Here is an 18577-nt window from a genome sequence, read left to right on the forward strand (position 1 = left end):
CAGATGACATATAGCTTCAGAGTTGTAAAAGTTACTGTGGAATTTGGGCAAAATTATTCTTGGCTGTGAAAGGCCAGAAGTGGAGGGAATTTGGGGAAACTTTTACTTACCCTTCATCTCACTCCCCAGTTGCAATCTTGACCCCAACAGCCTCTCCAACAATAAATGCAGACAACACCAAATTTCTTAGATAATGATGGCTGCAGCTAGTGATGGGTGAATCTGTCCCGTTTCGCAGAAAAAATTGCGAAACTCAGAAAAATTTGCAAAATGCATTGTCAAGTCAGTGCACATCAAAATTATTTTGATGTGCAACAATTTTTACATGAGCAAAATTTTTACATGCACGACTTAATCGTCCAAATGCAGTAAAGTCAATGGGTGTCAAAATAATTTTGACACGCATCAATTTTTCTGCGCTCGACAATTTCGACATGTGCGACTTTTTTGTCCAAATGCATTAAAGTCAATGGGCGTCAAAATTATTTTGACGCACGACAATTTTTACACGAGCATCTTTTTTGTCACAGCAAATTTTTTCACCCGCAAATTTTCACAGCAGTTTTGCGAAACAATTCACAGGTGCCGAAATGTGGAAATTCACCGCGAATCAATGCCTGGTGAACAAATTCACCCATCACTAGCCACAGCTTCTTTATTAACTTTAACATGTTCAAAACATCAAACCATCAAGAATATGTAATAATTATTAACCTTTTGGAACCGAAAATTGAGATTGTAACATCCATAACATTCCAGACCAGATATATAATCCTACCTATTCTTAACCTATCCTGATTCCCTCGGGAAAATGGTCCTGGGATTACCATCCTGTGCGTTGTACCTCTGTCCCGCTGCATCCCTAATAACTTTTGTTACCCATCAGCCGCAGTACACCAACTCAATGGTATTTACCCTTCTGCCACCAAGGGACCCCATGCTCGAGTTCGCCTGTTATACACTGTTCATTCATCTCTTCGGAACCCATCATAGTTCCAGCCTTCACTCACTGATTTTCCAGGACCACCTCCACATGCTGTGACAACTGACTACCCCACTAAGCAGGTTCGGACTGAGAATTAAAATAGGCCCTGGCATTTCAGGTACACAGAGGCCCAATCAGCCCACATGGAGGCCCAAACAGCCCCCATCAGCCCACTAAATACTGACTTTCTATAAGACCTTATAGCAGCCCCTCTGGCATCTGCCAGAACCCACAGATTGCCAGTCCGGGCCTGCCACAAAGGCACCTGTTTATTCCTGAAAGCACCACCCCAGCGACCAGTCCTCTATCTCCATCCTATTAGGGCACATTGTAATGGCCCAAAACAGGGAGGGGGTGGGCCAGCTTCTGTCCTGTGTTTCTGCTCCCACAGCCACAGGTAGGAAAAGGAAGTACCCTTCACCAGCTCTTTCCTTTTATTGCCTAACCCCCCTTCCACTGACATCATATTACCACTTCCCCTGACCCGTCTGTTTAACCTCCCTCCTTGCTTTCCAGTCATGCCCTCCTTCCACCCATACAGGCTCCATCATCACTTTTCCTAGGAGACTGTGACCTGTGCAATTATGCACCCATACATTAACAACAAATCATAAAACATGCATATACACACACTGGCAACATCACAACAATATAGACATAGGATTACAATATAGACATAATATTTACTACAGTAATCTACCAGTGGAGAAAGGTAACTTCTTATTCCAAAGGGACATTGTTAATTCTAAGAACCACTCTGCCATTTCTGCTCATTATTTAAAGGGGCTTTCTTTCTGATTCATAGGCCTGGGGATGTTTTTTAATCTGTAGTTTTGGGCTCTCAAAATGATTTGAAGGGTCAGTCAATAATCATTATGACACAGCAGCAGACTTACCTAGTGGAATATGTGATTATTCATTAATTGTCAGCATTTTGGTGCCAAAGTGAAACTTATTTTTTTTACATATGGACTTTCCTCCTTCAAACATTCTTGTGGCCAGGTCGGAACAGTCAGGCCCTGGACAATGCAATATACAAATGGAAGCTGTATCAGTACAAAGGTGAAGGATGGACATCTGGTACATATATGGTATCTTGTAGCACAGAATTCACCTTGCAGTAATAAAAGTACATTCAATTGTAAAGTGTTTTATCTTGGGTGCAAATTCAAAGGTATCTGCTCTGAATGCAATGTAGTTTAGTGGGGTTCAGACCTAAATAAGCACTTACGACCCCAATTTATTATAAGCATGTGATATGTAAGGCTATGCTGCCATTCAGTGGTTGCACACAATACTGCAGTTTAAAATAACTGTGTGCCACCTTAAGCTAGTTCCATTAACTGGAGTTGGAATCAATAACACAAGCAACATCTAAATAGACAAAGGATAAAGAACCAATGGATATAATGCAAGTTTGATTTAAATAATTCAGTTAAATAATACTTCAAATGTACTATTTAACTGTACTAGTAATATTATAGACCCTTTTACTTTCCTGTTATATCATGATGTTTCTAAAATATAGGTTAATTCACTAGCCACTTGGGTGCAAAGTAGGTAGGTAGATAGATGTGTACATGGCTTAAAAACCAGTATTAGAGACCAGTGCAGATATGCTTTTTAAGACATGTGTCTGACCCATAACCACTTACCCCAAACTCACAAAAAGCACACCTTGTTCCTGTACAACTGCACCTGACCCTCCCCCAAAAGTAAGCCTTTGCGTCGACCAGAGTGATGTCATTCTGGGATTGTTGTAGACAGGGAAAAGTATATTTTCATTATTTTCCCCCTTACATGAATTGTTCAGAGTAAAAATAAAAACTGGGTAAATAGATAGACTGTGCAAAATAAAAATGTTTCTAATATAGTTAGTTGGCCAAAAATGTAATGTATAAAGGCTGGAGTGACTGGATGTCTAACATAATAGTCAGAACAATACTTCCTTCTTTGCATTTCTTTTGGTTTCCACTGATTGGTTACCAGTCAGTAACCAATCATTGACTTGATGGATGGCCACATGGGTCATAACAGTTTGCTTTTGAATCTGAGCTGAATGCTAAGGATCAATTGCAAACTCACTGAACAGTTATGTCCTATGTGGCCCCCCTTCAAGTCACTGACTAACTCAGAGTTAGAGAGCTGAAAAGCAGGAAGTTGGGTTATGTTCTGTTATGTTAGTCATCTATCACTCCAGCCTTTATACATTACATTTTTGGCTGACTAACTATATTAGAAACATTTTTATTTTGCACAGCCTATCTATTTACACAGTTTTTATTTTCACACTGAACTGTTCCTTTAATTAGCCATCACTAACCCTCCCCATTGTAGCTAAATGGCCACCCGTATGGTCCAGACATCAAGTAAAATCCAGCCGGGACCCGACTGCCTTTCAGGTATTCCCCCGGTTCCCAACCTGCTGCAGGATTCTACCCTGCATCTTAGTATGTTTGGATTCTTATTTGTTCATCATCTAAAACCCCAAATGAACAACTGCTGCTGGGTGATCACCAGGGACTGCTCGCTAGCTACCCTACTCCTGGCACTTGATCTCAGGGTAAACTAAAATAGTAATATGCCTAACTAACCCTCATTCAGAAGGCCAATTTATTGGCGAAATTTATTTGCTGGTGGCGAAACGGTCAAAGTCGCTGCAAATTTATGGCTGCCGAATAAATTCGCCCATCATTACCTGTGTACTAAGACTCCTTCAGAAATACTTCCCACCCATTCAACCAAGGTCTACAGGGACCTTCTAGCTCAAAAACTTTTCTTGTCTGAATAGTGCACACCCTCCTCTCCTCGTCCCTTCTATGAGGGACTGCCCCCTACAGATTCTGGCACCATATCCATCCACCATAAATAAGGCAAACATATAGACCACTTCTCTGCCTTATCTCCTCTTGCGTGAAGTCACATAGCGCTGTCTGTCACCAGGAGCTCTAGTATTGCAAAGTAAAATGAATGCTCTTCTAAGCACATTTGCAATCTACATTATTTCTTTCTAGTTTTCAAGATATTAGCAATCTATACAGTTCTAATATAATGAAATTGACACAACAGGGCCACCTGCTGGTCAGTTCTACTGATTAGGCTGAGAGTCGGCAGAAACTTTCAGACAAAGATGAGGAAACTCTTCTGATGTTACTCTGCTTATTAAAGACCAGAGAAAATTAATATGTCTGGGGTCTGTGTGTGTTCTGCACCTTATAGTGAATAAAAACTCCAGTGTAGGGTGCAGCAGGACACAAGGAAGCCCTCTCCTTACGTCTACCAAGACGACTATGTGCTAACTCTTTATCACCTTTTATTAATGCAGCAATGCTAAATGCTGGTAGCACTGCATTTATATGACAAATATAAGTCTCTGCACCGCAGTGCAAAGACCTGCAGCAATTCTGCTACCTGCAGGACAGGAAACAGTAGAAAGCATGGCAGATTGCACCTTTTTTTTTTGCATTTTATACCCTACTCTGAAAGTAGTAAATAACTCCTATTGAATATGTAGCAGATATTTCAAAGTAATACATAACTTTGTATTTATTTATATAGCTATTACACTCTTTCTAATCCATATTTTTGAGCACTATAAAGTAACTGTGATAGGAGAGTACAGCATATTCTGTTGGTCCACTTTTACTTACCACAAGTTGGATCAAGGGAAATAGAACGTATGTTCTTCTTCATTGGGGAGATCAGCTATTAAAGTAGGCTGGGTCACAGGAGGTTTTGGACTTGACAGTTTGCTGCTGTGACCTGGGACATAGGAAAGGAAATGTTCTAAGCAAGGCTTAGAGGAATTAATGCTAAAAACAATTACTCTTTGCAATTATCTGACCCAGTTTCATTAACCCACTGAAGTGAAATGGGCCAAGTACAAAAGTACACATAAGATAGATAGATAGATGGTTTTAGGTGAAATGATAATATAAGGCCACATTTATATGGAAATGACTGTGCTGTATAGTGTGCTATGCCAGGGATCCATTGTACAGGCTTCTTTCCTTGTATAATGCACATGTTTGTAAATGTTTTCTTAAACATTAATTTTGTACCTCACAGAACTTTGCTTTTTCTGAAGTTTAATGGTCTAGGTGAGTCTGTCTTTATTTAGGTAAAATATGAAACTTGGTGCCTATAACCCCACCACCATGTCTTCTGTCTTTGATTTTCCTGTTTTACAGTGTAGAACGTTTCCAACATTTTAAATCTCGGCATTTCTCGGCAACTCAAATTGAGCAAATCTCTCACTTGATAATATGGCTGTATTATGGGTCAGTGCTGCACAAGGCTTGCAATCAGAACATGAGCAGTAGGGTTTCCGCACTGCACACGAGCCAACTACTAACCCCCAAGGTACCCCCCCCCCCACACACTCACCAGTTCTGCTGCTAGTTTTGAAAGACGGGATTTTTTTAATAAAATTATTTTTTTGCGGATGCAAACTGTCATCTTTTTTTTTTTTACTTTCCCACCCTGCTCCAAATTTTGTACCCAGAATACAAGGCTTAGCACTCCAGGGTGGACACATCTTGCTCACACAATTGCACAATTCATTTCTATGGCAGATGCTTACATAAGATCTGTTCCAGCCATAACTACATAAATGCTACTTTATTTGTACTTACCTTGCTTAGTTAGATTTTGACCTATAAACAGTCAGGTCTAGTTTCTCACATCAGTATTATGTTAAAGGTGGATTTTAACCCCAGCATGTTCTATTTCAGGAAATGCCTCCCAGTAAATGGTTTATTCTGCCATCCTAGACATCCAGTTTAATCCTTGGTCCTGAATCCACAATTCGTGGTACAGTAGGAAGATAATGAAAAAAATATGAACTCATATTATCTACTATTATGTACAGTATCTGACATATATAAAGTCTTAAGTTGCAGTCTAGCAGGAACCTTGAAAATAAGTTCCTGCCCTCACATGATAAGAACATAAAGGCAGGATTACTATGCCACATGTATTGTTCAGATGGATTCCTCATGCATTAGTTAAGAGACACTGCCCAAATTCCCATCTCATTTCTAATGCACCTGAAACATTTCGCCCATAATGAGCTTTGTCAAAGATTTTGATATCCATTTGAACCACATATGGAGCATTAGTCATCCACAATCATATAGGGCCATGTTTACTCATTTAATTGCTTTATATACGGGTGTTATACACTTAGGAACCTTTTGGATGCAGGCCTTAACCACTGGGTCAGAAGAGCAGCCAGAAGGTTTGCTCTTCTCAACTTTCCTTTTCCATCACAACCCTGCATCCTACTGGTCAGCCCTTAGAGCCAGTTGTGCCCTATATAAACCCATCTCCTAGCTTCTGGTAGCTTGAGCACTGTGGCTAGTCCCTAGCTCAAGGCCTGTTCCATTGCTGCTCCTGCCTGTCCTGTCAAAGTACAAAGTAAAATGGACTAATGGAGTTCTCATCCTTCAGATATACAAATGAATTAGATGAGGCGTCACTACCAATTTATTGTACTTTCAGGACAGATATAACCCAGTGCACATTGCATGGCAGTTTTATTTGAGGTACCAAGGAAAGAGCCAAAGGTTAATTTGGTCTGCCATGACCATTAATGGTACTCCTTATCAAGCATTATAAGTTAACTCGGTGTAGATAATAGAGGATCATCATCATCATCATTTATTTATATAGCGCTGTCAAGATACGCAGTGCTTTACTGCAGTTATAGCAAACAGGGAATAAATGGTGGATAACAAACAAGGATTACAGAATACAATAGGGTTAGAAGGACCTAGAGATTAGAGTTAACAAACTAAAGGTTAGGGTACAATTGAGACATTAGGATTATATAAACACTTTGTCATTTTGGATGATCAATAATGACCAAGGAAATATTAACCCTTTTCTGCAACAGAGGTACATCTATTAAGCTTCATTAGAACAACTATAGAACAAAACACCTAAATAAAGTAACTATAAATGGGGTTAGTTTAGGAGGTGGGACATTTTTACAGGAAATTTGCTGCAATGCAACACAGGCATTATTTACAAAGTGCAGGGAAGATGCAAAGTGCAAAATACAGCCGTAAACCATCATGTTTTTTTGCACCTTTCACTGCATTTTTCATCACGGCTGTAGATCTATGCACTTTTTCATTCAGAAGTGCAATTAGGGAGTACCAACAGACACAGGGCACTGCCTTTACCACCGATAAAGACAGGTAAAGAACTCCCATACACTCACCATTGATCTTTTCTATTGGTGCTGGATTTTTAGGGCAGTGAATGACGGGGAGATTTGTCACCTGAGATAAAAATGGCTAACTGTGGGCTACAAATCTCCAAGAAATGCCTCTCTATTGGAAATAAATGAAATCGCCATTGGTAAAATGAACACATCGCTTCTTTCTACCAAAGTCGCCCCAAGTTGCCTCAGGAGGAAACTTCAGACGATATGTAGGTTTTACTGCCTGTGATTTCAGTTATTTCCAAGGGAGAGACATTTTTTTGTGCATAAAAAATCTCCAGAAAAATTCCTCTCCCTTGAAAATAACTTCTTTAGGTCAATGTATGGGAAAAATAGGGATTTCTTGTGATTATATATGCCCACTACACATGAGAAATAGCAATAAGAGAAATAACAACTGCGCAGCACAAACAGCAACAGCAATACTAAAGCTCTGATTAAAAATGAGTTTTTATTAATAACCTGATGGCATAAGACTTCTGTTTGTTTTTCCTGGTCTGAAGCCCTATGTGACTACAGTTATACCAACCTTTATTTGCCTTGGATGTTCCTTCAGAGAGGTCCTACAACTCGAATCCTTGCATCTAGGTTGGTGCCCTGCATGCTAGGCTGCACAATGCACCTATGAAACAAAGAAGGTCAATTAATTTGTCTCTAACTGAAATTGGCATAATGCTGTCGGCGTACTTGTTTGGTCAGGGCTTCAGTTGCTCTTTACAGACACCTTAAATATTAAATGGTTAAATGTTTGCTTACTTTACATAATGTTTGCTTTGCTTTACATAATGTTTGGACATTATGTATCCAAACCCTTGTTACTTTTTGAGGTGCCAAGGGCCCCCCAACATCTTGCATGCCCTTAAATATTTTTCTGTGCCTGCAATAGAACAATGTCATCCCCATTCTCAGTGCCAGATTTCCCTCAGGGCACCCTGAGGCTGATTGGTCCTAGTGCCCCCCCGTCTGTCATCGCACGCCCCGCCCCCGCAAGCGCAGATATGCATGCGCCAGAGCACTGGAGACATGTGCGTCTCCGATACACCTCACAATGCGGCTGGCCGTCCCTAAAATTTTGCGACCTCGCCACAAATCTGGCCTGCACAGTCCCCCATATGTAATAAAAGGCACCAAGTTTGCCCAGGAGCAGTAACCTATAGCAACCAATAGGATCTGTGCTTTTAAACAGGCGGCCAGTAAATTCTACCTTCTGATTGGTTGCTATGGGTTATTGCTCCTGGGCAAAGTTTTTTTTACCACATAACCCCCATTCTGCCTTATATTGCTAAGTGACCACTCTTTTTGCTAGCAAGACTAGAGAATGTAAATTTAGTAAGGTCTATGGGAAATACATACAGACAGACTGCAGAAAATAACACAGACAGACAGTGTGCACTGAACAGGCCTAGATTATATGATCATTTTGGGTTGAAGTCTCTGATTGCTACCTTAGCTCTGCTTACACCATTTACATTCTTTCTGAGAACCACTCCCTGCCAGTTTTACAGTATATAATTACCAGCCACCCTGGATTCTCCTGTTTACCCCAAGAAAAATATTTGGCAGACTCAATCACAAAGTCCTACATTAACTCTTTTTTTATCATGATTCCCCGGGCTGCAGGCCAGTGCAGTACTGATTGATTCACCAGATACCCAGTGCTTAGCTAACAGGTATAAAAAAAATCTGAATTTTCTTTTTAAGATTATACAATTTTCTTGTTTTGTTAATTTTTTTTTTGAAGATGATACAATTTTCCTGTTTTGCTCAAATCTGAATATGATGGTTAAAGTCCATATTTTCTTCAGTACACAATCCAATGTTTTGTTGAGAATTTAACAGATTGAACGTCATTGATTCAGCACATATGTAATTACAGTATGAACACAATACAATTAATTTCATTTTTTACTAGAAAAAAGGATTTCAGTAAAGGTTTGCTTTTGGCATTCATTTTGTATTGACAAGAACCATTTTGAAACAACTAAATAATTTATTTTTGTTTTTCAAGTTACAAAATATCCTGTGTGAACTTCATAATGAATAGGTAGGATGTAGTTTCCTACTGTCTAGACTCTGTACACTGTACCCAATACTCTCCAGTGGCAATATTGAACATTGGTAGTTGAAGGTGAGCCAAGACTCAATAATATACCATGAAACGTAGTAGAAATAAATGTAATATAAGCAGACAAAACTGTTTAGGGTGTTTGGGAACTGAGACTCTTAGACAGGTGCCACTTCTAATTCCAGCACTGCTCTTCGATCAGGAAGTGGCAGCCAGGAGAGTGACAGCAAGGAGAGGGTCTGGCAGATATTCTGAGCAGGGAGAGTTTTCGAACGGAGTGGGGGGAAGTTTATAAGGGAGGGTGTGGTGATTGGGAGAGGCTGTCTGTCAAGCAGGAGTATGTGGCCAAATAGTGGGTTTGTCTTGGGCATGCGCATTGTCCTAGCTCTGGACCACACATACTGCATAATGGACAATTGCTTCTGTAGTATCCTGCAACCTAAATATTTCATATTCATGAGCATGTGACCAGATTTTTATTTCCGGTCAGACTTACAAGTCTCTGCAGATTCTGGCAAATACCAAAGACAGAGACTATTTAGTGAGCCTGCGCGGGGGGTGCTGTTTAGTTCTCTGTGTACTCAAAATGCCAGGGCATCTTTGGAATCTCAGTCTGGACCTGTCAGCATATAAAGTCTTAGTAGCAGGTAGGGTTGCCACCTTTTCCAGAAAAATATACCGGCCTTCCCATCATTTTTACCAGCCAGGCAGGTAAAATACTGACCAGGTGGCAGCCCCAGTAGCAGGCCATGTTAAAACAGTCTCTGCATGAAGTAAAAGCATGTTGAAGGCACTGTTCCAAGTATTGCAACAAAATAAATGGAGAAACATAAGCTTCATCAGCTAGCAGTAGCAGCATTGTTCTGTGGTCTTAGTATAATAATAGTTACAAGTCATGATAATGCATTGCTGTAGATCACTTCCTATTATCAGCAAATAACCACCAGCAAGTAATTATTGCCCCAAAATTAAATTTCATTGCCAAGGAGATATTTATATATATATATATATATATATATATATATATATATATATATATATATATATATATATATATATATATATAAATATATATATATATAAACTTAAATTTATGGCACATTTGGCTACTGTGCTGCCATATTCTTTGCAACATACCAGACATTTCCCAGTATGCTGCTCATTAGCCACACATGTATCACAATACAGAAGCTTAGCATTTGATAAGTATTTTTTTGCATGCAATCTACTGGAGTATTGAGTCTGCTAGCATTTTGAAAATGTCTGTGAAGCAAGAAATCTCTATATGCAATACTATGCCATGGTTATTAATAGATAGGTGCCAGGAGAAGCTCCCTGTTCTGCAGAAACAAGAAGATTGAGCCCTTAAATTATCCTCAGGACCAATGCTACCAACTGCACAGCTCTGGGGGTATAAAAAAAAATAGAGTTCAGTGGTGCATACCTGTAGCCATATCGATTGCATGTGTCAGAGCCGGTTCAAAAGTTCCTTTCAAAGGGCCATCTGAGGTAAGCCTTGCACACAGGTCATTAAACAAGTGTACATTTCCCAGATGAAAGAGTTAATATTCTGATAAAGTTCTCTCTAGAGCTGGCAGGCAACCAGGAGTTCACATTTCTTTGGATCCACAAAGCATCTTATTGCTATCTGAGAGCATAGGTCAATCTAAATGCAAAAGTTTGACTCAGATCCAAAGTGACGTAATATCATCCTGACGCTTACTCAATCTACCTGCAGGATTGCACATGGCCAGACTCAAAATTTGCCCCCAGCAGCTGTGAGACAGATTAAAAAAAGCAGCTGACAGTTTCAATTTTAAGCAGTCCTCATGAAAATCAATACGTTTAAGCTTTTTATAAACTGGTTATCTGCCTTTGCTTAATCATATAGGGATTCCTTACTTGAATTACCTTCAAGTTCCCTTCAACACAACAGACACAATTTAAAATTGAATTTAATATCATGGGACATGTTATCCAGAATGCCTGGGACTTGGATATCCATCCCTTGCTAAAACATAATTTAAATATTAAATAAACCCAATGGGATTGTTTTGCCTCCAATAAGCATTACTTGTATCTTAGCTGGAATCAAGTCCTGTACTGTTTTATTATTACAGGGAAAAGAAAATCATTTTTAAAAATATAAATGATTTGATTAAATGATGTCACTGGAAGTGAATATTAAATAACTTAGCAATTTATTTTAGCACAGCCATGATTCATCATGTTTCTACTGGTCATTCAGCTGGCATCTACTGTATGGCAATCTATCATGTTATCAGGGAACTGCACGCAGTTAAATGGTACTAAAGGTTGAATCCCATAATAGACTAGAGCTACTTGCCAATTATATTTATAAATTACACTTCCATAAAGGTATAGTGGTATTAATAAAACATGGCACAAGGCATTATCGCCTGTTTTAAAATAAGTAAACAGTATATCAATAACAGTATGTCTATGCCACGTCAATACTGTATGTTAGGCACCCTGCTGAATTCAGTCGCTAGGATGGTGCTCTTTTTGGGGAAAAAATGCACTGTCCCAGGGTTAAAAAGTCATTTTTATTACCTTTCCCAGGTATCCCTAGATCAGACATAGGGTAAATTTATCAAAGAGTGAAGTTCTGCCACTAGAGTGAAATTCCGCAGCTCTCAATTCATTTCTATGGGATTTTGAAAGGCGTATTTATCAATGGGTGAAAGTGAAAGTTCACCCTTTGATAAATACGCCTATAAAAATCCCATAGAAATGAATGGAGAGTGGCGGAATTTCACTCTAGTGGCGGAACTTCACTATGAACTTCACTCTTTGATAAATATACCCCTTAGACTTACTCAATTTGTGTCAGGTTAGAATTTTTTTCCTTACTAAGTCATGGGATGCCAGAAGCTGCAGCAAACAAAAGCTCCACTGCCAGCATTTGTCATTCCTGCTCTGAAAAGCTGCAATATAAAAAATAAATGTTTAAATATACATATGATCCTAATATATACATATAACTATGGTAGTCATTTATATTAGCATATATGTCACGTTCGGCACCCTATATCCAGAACCCAAGCTAAGCTCCCTGGTCACGGCTCTCACTTCTGCCTCTAACCGCTGCCTTTCACCTCGGGAGGAGCCCTCGGCTAATCGGATGCCGCCAGGTCTTATTTGAGAGAGGAGCAAAGCTAACGGTTCTGGACGAGCAAAGGGGCACAATCGTCTCACCAGGATACTGGAAGGAAGAATACCACCAGAAACAGGCCGGCCGGGTCAGCAGAAGCAGAGAATCGTCAGACAGGCCAGAATCAGGATAGGAGAATGTAGAATAGTCAGTGGACAGGCAAAGGTTGGATTGGAGAGGTCAGAGTAGTCACAAGCAGGCTAGGATCAGGATCGGAGAGGTTGGAGTAATCAGGCAGGCAAAGGTCAGACCACCAGGATCCTTACAATATATTTATGCACAGGTATGGGATAAGTTATCCAGAAAACTGTTATCCAGAAAGCTCCGAATTACAGAAAGGCCATCTCCTATAGACTCCATTTTATCCAAATAATTTCAACTTTTAAAACATATTTCCTTTTTCTCTGTAATAATAAATATACAGTAGCTTGTACTTGAGCCATACGGAAATATAATTAATCCTTATTGGAAGCAAAACCAGCCTATTGGGTTTATTTTGGGGCTGATTCACTAAGGGTCGAATATCGAGGGTTAATTAACCCTCGATATTCGACTAGGAATTGAAATCCTTCGACTTCGAATATCGAAGTCGAAGGATTTAGCGCAGATAGTTCGATCGAACGATCAAAGGATTATTCCTTCGATCGAACGATTAAATCCTTCGAATCGTACGATTCGAAGGATTTAAATCCAACGATCGAAGGAATATCCTTCGATCAAAAAAAGTTAGCCAAGCCTATGGGGATTTTCCCCATAGGCTAACATTGACTTCGGTAGCTTTTAGATGCCGAACTAGGGGGTCGAAGTTTTTTTTAAAGAGACAGTACTTCGACTATCGAATGGTCGAATAGTCGAATGATTTTTACTACGAATCCTTCGATTCGAAGTCGTAGTCAAAGGTCGAAGTAGCCCATTTGATGGTCGAAGTAGCCCAAAAAAACCTTCGAAATTCGAAGTTTTTTTACTTCGAATCCTTCACTCGAAGTTAGTGAATCAGCCCCTTAATGTTTACATGATTTTCTAGTAGACTTGAAGGCAAATTGCATAAAGATCTGTTATCCGGAAAAACGGTGAGCTAAATAGAGAATAATGTACAGGTATGGGACCTGTTATCCAGAATGCTCGGGACCTGGGATTTTCCGGATCATGAATCTTTCCATAATTTGGATCTTCATACCTACTAGGAAATCATGTAAACATTAAATAAACCCAATAGGCTGGTTCTGCTTCCAATAAGGATTAATCATACCTTAGTTTGGATCAAGTGCAAGGTACTGTCTTATTATTACAAAGAAAAAGGTCATTCGTTTTAAAAAATTGGATTATTTGGATAAAATGGAGTCTATGGTAGACAGCCTTTCCGTAATTTGGAGCTTTCTTAATAAAAGTTTTCCAGATAACGGATCCCATATCTGTACCACCTTTTGTAAAATATAAGGAGTTCCATGATAATACTGTATAAAGACACTTGGCCAAAGGCTGAGTGTGTTTATTCAGGTCATAAAGGCCCAAGATAACTCCTAATATCCACATATTTAAAAACGGGGGAAACATTATTTATTATAATAACATGTTTCAGTGAGTCAGGTGACACAATGACATCACTAAGCACCGACTATAATTAAGCACTGTTTAAAAGGATTTAATTTACTGGATAGTAATGGCTGGTGTGGCCTACACTGAGGTAAAGATAGACAGCCCAGAATATTACAGAATAAAGTGGAGGAGCATCTTTTTATGTGAGGTACCAGTGCGTATTGCTTTTTATAAAATGCCAGTCTTTTTTTTATCTTACAATTGTTTGAGACCCTTTCTCCGTGCTTGTTATGTGCGTTGGGGATGAAAAATGGATGTTAGTATATATCACTAATGCTGATTACTGACACCTATAGAAAATCTATGTTTTCCACTGTTCAAAGCAGTTGAATGTATCCTAATGAAGTCACACATCAACCTGCTTTAATGATTGTTAAGCAAGAAACTGCTGGGGGTGATTAAGGATTTCCCGAGCATGTTTGTTAATAAAACCTGCCCTTTAGCGTGTCAACAATTCTAGCTTTTCGGGAATTGGTTTTGCAACAGAACAGCTAGCGAGGCACATACACTTTTATATGCTGATTGATCAACAGAGCAAATCCTCTATTCCTGAACTTTGTTCTCCAAAATTAAATTTTAATTTGTCCCAAATAAAACATGAATTGCACTTCCAAGGTTATGGAAACATATCTATTAGTAATTTGCTGACAAGAGAGGAAATAGAACCTTGACTGATCTAAATCTTTTCCCCCAAATGTATGTCTGTGTGCCTTTCCCAATAGCTTGCTCAATAGATACCACATTTCTCCCACTGATACTCTGCACAATGTGAGAATCACACAACACCTTTCCTTTCCATTCATTTTACTTTCACTTTCTTTAATGAAAATGCATTATGTGGGTAGGTCTGAGGAAATGGGGTTTTCACTGAATGTAGCCACAACATTGAAATACTACAGCATTACTGGTAATACTAAGTGCCCAATTTGTCTTTTGCTGACTGCTCCATACTGTACTATGGACTGAAACGGATAATTAGTCAGACTCGAGTGTTTCAAGTTAAGAGAGAAGCTAAGAGAGAGCAATACGGGTTTAAATGGTGCAATGTTTTAATAATATTCACACACCTCTGGGAAATAATGGGGCAAATTCAGTAAACAGCGAAAATCCGCTAACGACGCCTTCGCCAGGGCGCCGCTGATTCAATAAAATGCAAATTGCGCTCAGGGAGGCAAACGGTAGCGGAGTTGTGCTATCGTTAATTCGTCAAGCAAAGTGAAGTTACGCTAGCGATGCCTAATTTGCATACGGCGCCAAGTTAAGGTACAGTGGATGTATATGTAGCAGTAAATACATTACACTACACAAGCCTGGGAAAGCTTCATTAAATAAAATAGAGTTGTTATTTTGCCCTACACATGTGCCCACTGTATAGTTTAGGTGCCGTATGTTAGGAAATGTAGGGGGGAAGGAGGGTACCCCCAAAAAAATTTACGATCTTTTTCAGCCTATAACCCTTAAAAAGGAAAAGACGCCAGCGTTTTTTGGGACTTTTTTCAACTTTTTTTGAAGCAATCCATATCTACTCTATTGCTCTTCGTCTGGTCTGAGGTGTCGAAGGCAAGTCTGGCCCAAGAGGTAACATTCAGTAAAATGTGCAAGTTAGTGAATTAGCGTAGTTACGTCCCTTCGCCATATTGCAACTTCGCCTGGCGTAAAGGTGCGAAGTAGCGCTAGAGTAGGTCCACTTTGCTAGCGAATTTACGCCAGCGCCCGTTAGTAAATTGGCAAAGCAACGAAATGACGTCATGCTGGCGAATTTGCGCTATCGTTAGGCACTTCCAGGGGAATGTAATAAAAGTCGCAAAGAGCAAAACAATTCGCACCAATAAGACTAAAAATCCACATCTCGCGATGTAATATTGTTCCTTAAACTGTTATTGCATTGCGAATTTTAATTGCGCATTGCGAATTTTAATTGCGCACTCATAAGAAGTGCTTGAAGGTGTCGTAATCTTTTGGAGCAAACATAACGACTTTTTCAGTAAGAAGTTTTATTACATTGACTGCGCATTGGCGCAAACTATAAAATTCGCAAACGGTCTTTCACTGTCGGAAGTGGTCGCTAAACAGTTTCCGGGCTCGCAAAAGCTATATTAAATTCGCAAAAAGCAAAATTTGTCCGCGCAAAGGCATAACTTTTCGCATTGCGTATAGTTTTTCCGTTAGCGATTTTTATTACATTCCCCCGTTCGTGCTTTAGTGAATTTGCCCCAATGTATCTCTTAAATTTATACTTTAACGATATTTGAATTCACTGGAATTTATTTTATATACAATGGCACAAGGACACAGGCCAAGTGATTTTTTGCAGGTTATGAAAGCCCTGTTTTGCATTTAAAACAGAGGATATGTTAATTCTTATATTACTCAAGATTCCGAGTAATGTAATTCAAGAGACACCATTAAAGGAAAACTATACCCTGAACAATGTAGGTTCATAACCCTGCTTCATGCAAATAAACCATTTTCATAATAATGTACTTTTTTATTAGTATGTGCCATTGGGTAATCCTAAATAGAAAATTGCCATTTTAAGTAATAATTGCCGCCTCCTGGGTTCCTACAAGTCGCTGTGCACACAAATAAACCAAGGACACATATACATATTAGGTCACATTCTGTTTTTTGCTTCCACACTTCTTCCTGTTACAGATAGAGCTGCAGTATTTCTGGTCAGGTGATCTCTCAGGCAGCACATAAAATGGAGGCTCAAGGGAAAAGATGTAAAAGGACAATATTTACTGATGTTTATATTGCAGTTTGATAAGATTCTTTAACAAGCCACATAATATGATAAAAAAATCTGTTAGTTATAGGGTTGCCACCTTTTATAAAAAAATTTACCGGCTGCTGGGGGCGGGGCCTCAAAGGGGTGGGGCGTGACATCAAAAGGGACGGGGCCACACCACGGACGCTAGAAGAGGCAAAAGAAAAGGTAAGTTGCAGGGGATTGGGGGCAGGCCGAGGGCTCCTTTTGATCGTATTACAAATTTACCGGCAGTTACATTGCCGGTAAATTTGTAATACCAGCCCCGGCCTTGGCAGGTATTTAACCGGCAAAATACCGGTAAAATACCGGCCGGGTGGCAACCCTAGTTAGTTAAGATTTCATTCTGGGGGTATAGTTTTCCTTTAGGTAGTGTTAATTATGGGTATGTTAACAGGTTATTCATCGTTTTTGTGTATTATAAAGTAAATTATTTACCTGTTCTTTTTCTTTTGAAATAAACAGTGGGTCTACTTTTTTTGATGCTTGGAGCTTTATGCGATCTGGCAGTCTGGCCCTGGCAGTCTGTGCTTTGGAGTGCCCTCTCATGGATCCCTCTCTGGCTCTTTATGACCGAGTTTCTGCAGGACAGACAACTCATTCGGTTATAAATAGTAGCAGTGATTATCAATAGAAAAGAATGCAAACATCTGTGTTACAGAACTGAATCAAACAAGGGAAAGTTGTGCTCACCACTAATTTTAAAAACATTAGGCGGGGGTGCAATGAGGCTGTGACCACAAAATACATATAGACAAATACAAGAGTCCTCTGCACTCAACCCATTATCAATATATTTAAGACAGCGACATTTTGTGCATACTGCTACTAAAAAATGCCTTACCCTTTAAACAAAACAGGGATTGTTTGTCCATATATTGCAATATATTTAAGCTGGCCAACTACGTCAAAGTCATCCCATATCTGGCCAGTCCTATGATCAATTTTCATCTGATTCATTAAGAATTCAATTGCTTGATTATACATTTTACAAAGGGACTAAGTTTTACCTGCAACTTACTAGCTGCTTTCAAAGTAAAACTCCCAAACTTGGCTGCCCTTTTATTAGACACCAGTGGGATCACCTGACTATAGTTGGAGGGGGTGGGAGCTACAACATGGAGCTGGTCACTGCTCCTGTATAACTATAACAAACAAGGGAAAGTTGTGCTCACCACTAATTTTTAAAACCATTAGGCGGGGGTGCAATGAGGGTGTGACCACAAAATACATATAGACAAATACAAGAGATCCTCTGCACTCAACCCATTATCAATATATTTAAGACAGAGACATTTTGTGCATACTGCTACTAAAAAATGCCTTACCCTTTAAACAAAACAGGGATTGTTTGTCCATATTTTGCAATATATTATCAATAGAAAATAATGCATCTGTGTTACAGAACTGAATAACTAGTAAAATCCCAAAAAATCATTCCAAAATGAATTAATTCCAAAACTAAATAATATCACTATTACTAGGTTCCTCTAATTTCTAACATGAGCCTTTTTTTTTACTTAAGTTGCATTATTCAGCATGTCCTGAATATATATTTTTCCTGTGTCCTCAAGTTTGATTAGTACAGGTGGAAAGCTAAGTAAAGTTTAAGTAGAGGCTGTAAATTGTGTCTGCTGTTGTTATGCCTAATTTTCTCAAGAATCTGCCATATATCACCTGACCCCTTTGGTTTTTAAATACTTTTTGATCCACTTTTTCTAGCTTCTTATACAGAGATTATATTTGCTGCTTGGAAA

At 39.2% G+C, this 18577-nt stretch overlaps 1 long non-coding RNA gene across 3 annotated transcripts in view; it reads right to left on the minus strand.

Moving 5' to 3' along the window:
• Window positions 1-576: 576 nt before the first annotated feature.
• Window positions 577-18577, minus strand: part of LOC121400685 — a 63095-nt gene continuing 45094 nt past the window's right edge. For 2 of the 3 annotated variants that reach the window (XR_005965912.1, XR_005965911.1), the window contains exons 3-7: window positions 17259-17401; window positions 7744-7836; window positions 5620-5779; window positions 4636-4747; window positions 577-2004 (exon numbers count right to left, since the gene is read on the minus strand). This is a non-coding gene — a long non-coding RNA (uncharacterized LOC121400685). The remainder of the gene's footprint in view (window positions 2005-4635; window positions 4748-5619; window positions 5780-7743; window positions 7837-17258; window positions 17402-18577) is intronic. The other variant, XR_005965913.1, reaches the window with a different exon arrangement.

This window comes from Xenopus laevis, chromosome 2S (genome assembly GCF_017654675.1).
Source record: "Xenopus laevis strain J_2021 chromosome 2S, Xenopus_laevis_v10.1, whole genome shotgun sequence".
Taxonomy (NCBI): domain Eukaryota; kingdom Metazoa; phylum Chordata; class Amphibia; order Anura; family Pipidae; genus Xenopus; species Xenopus laevis.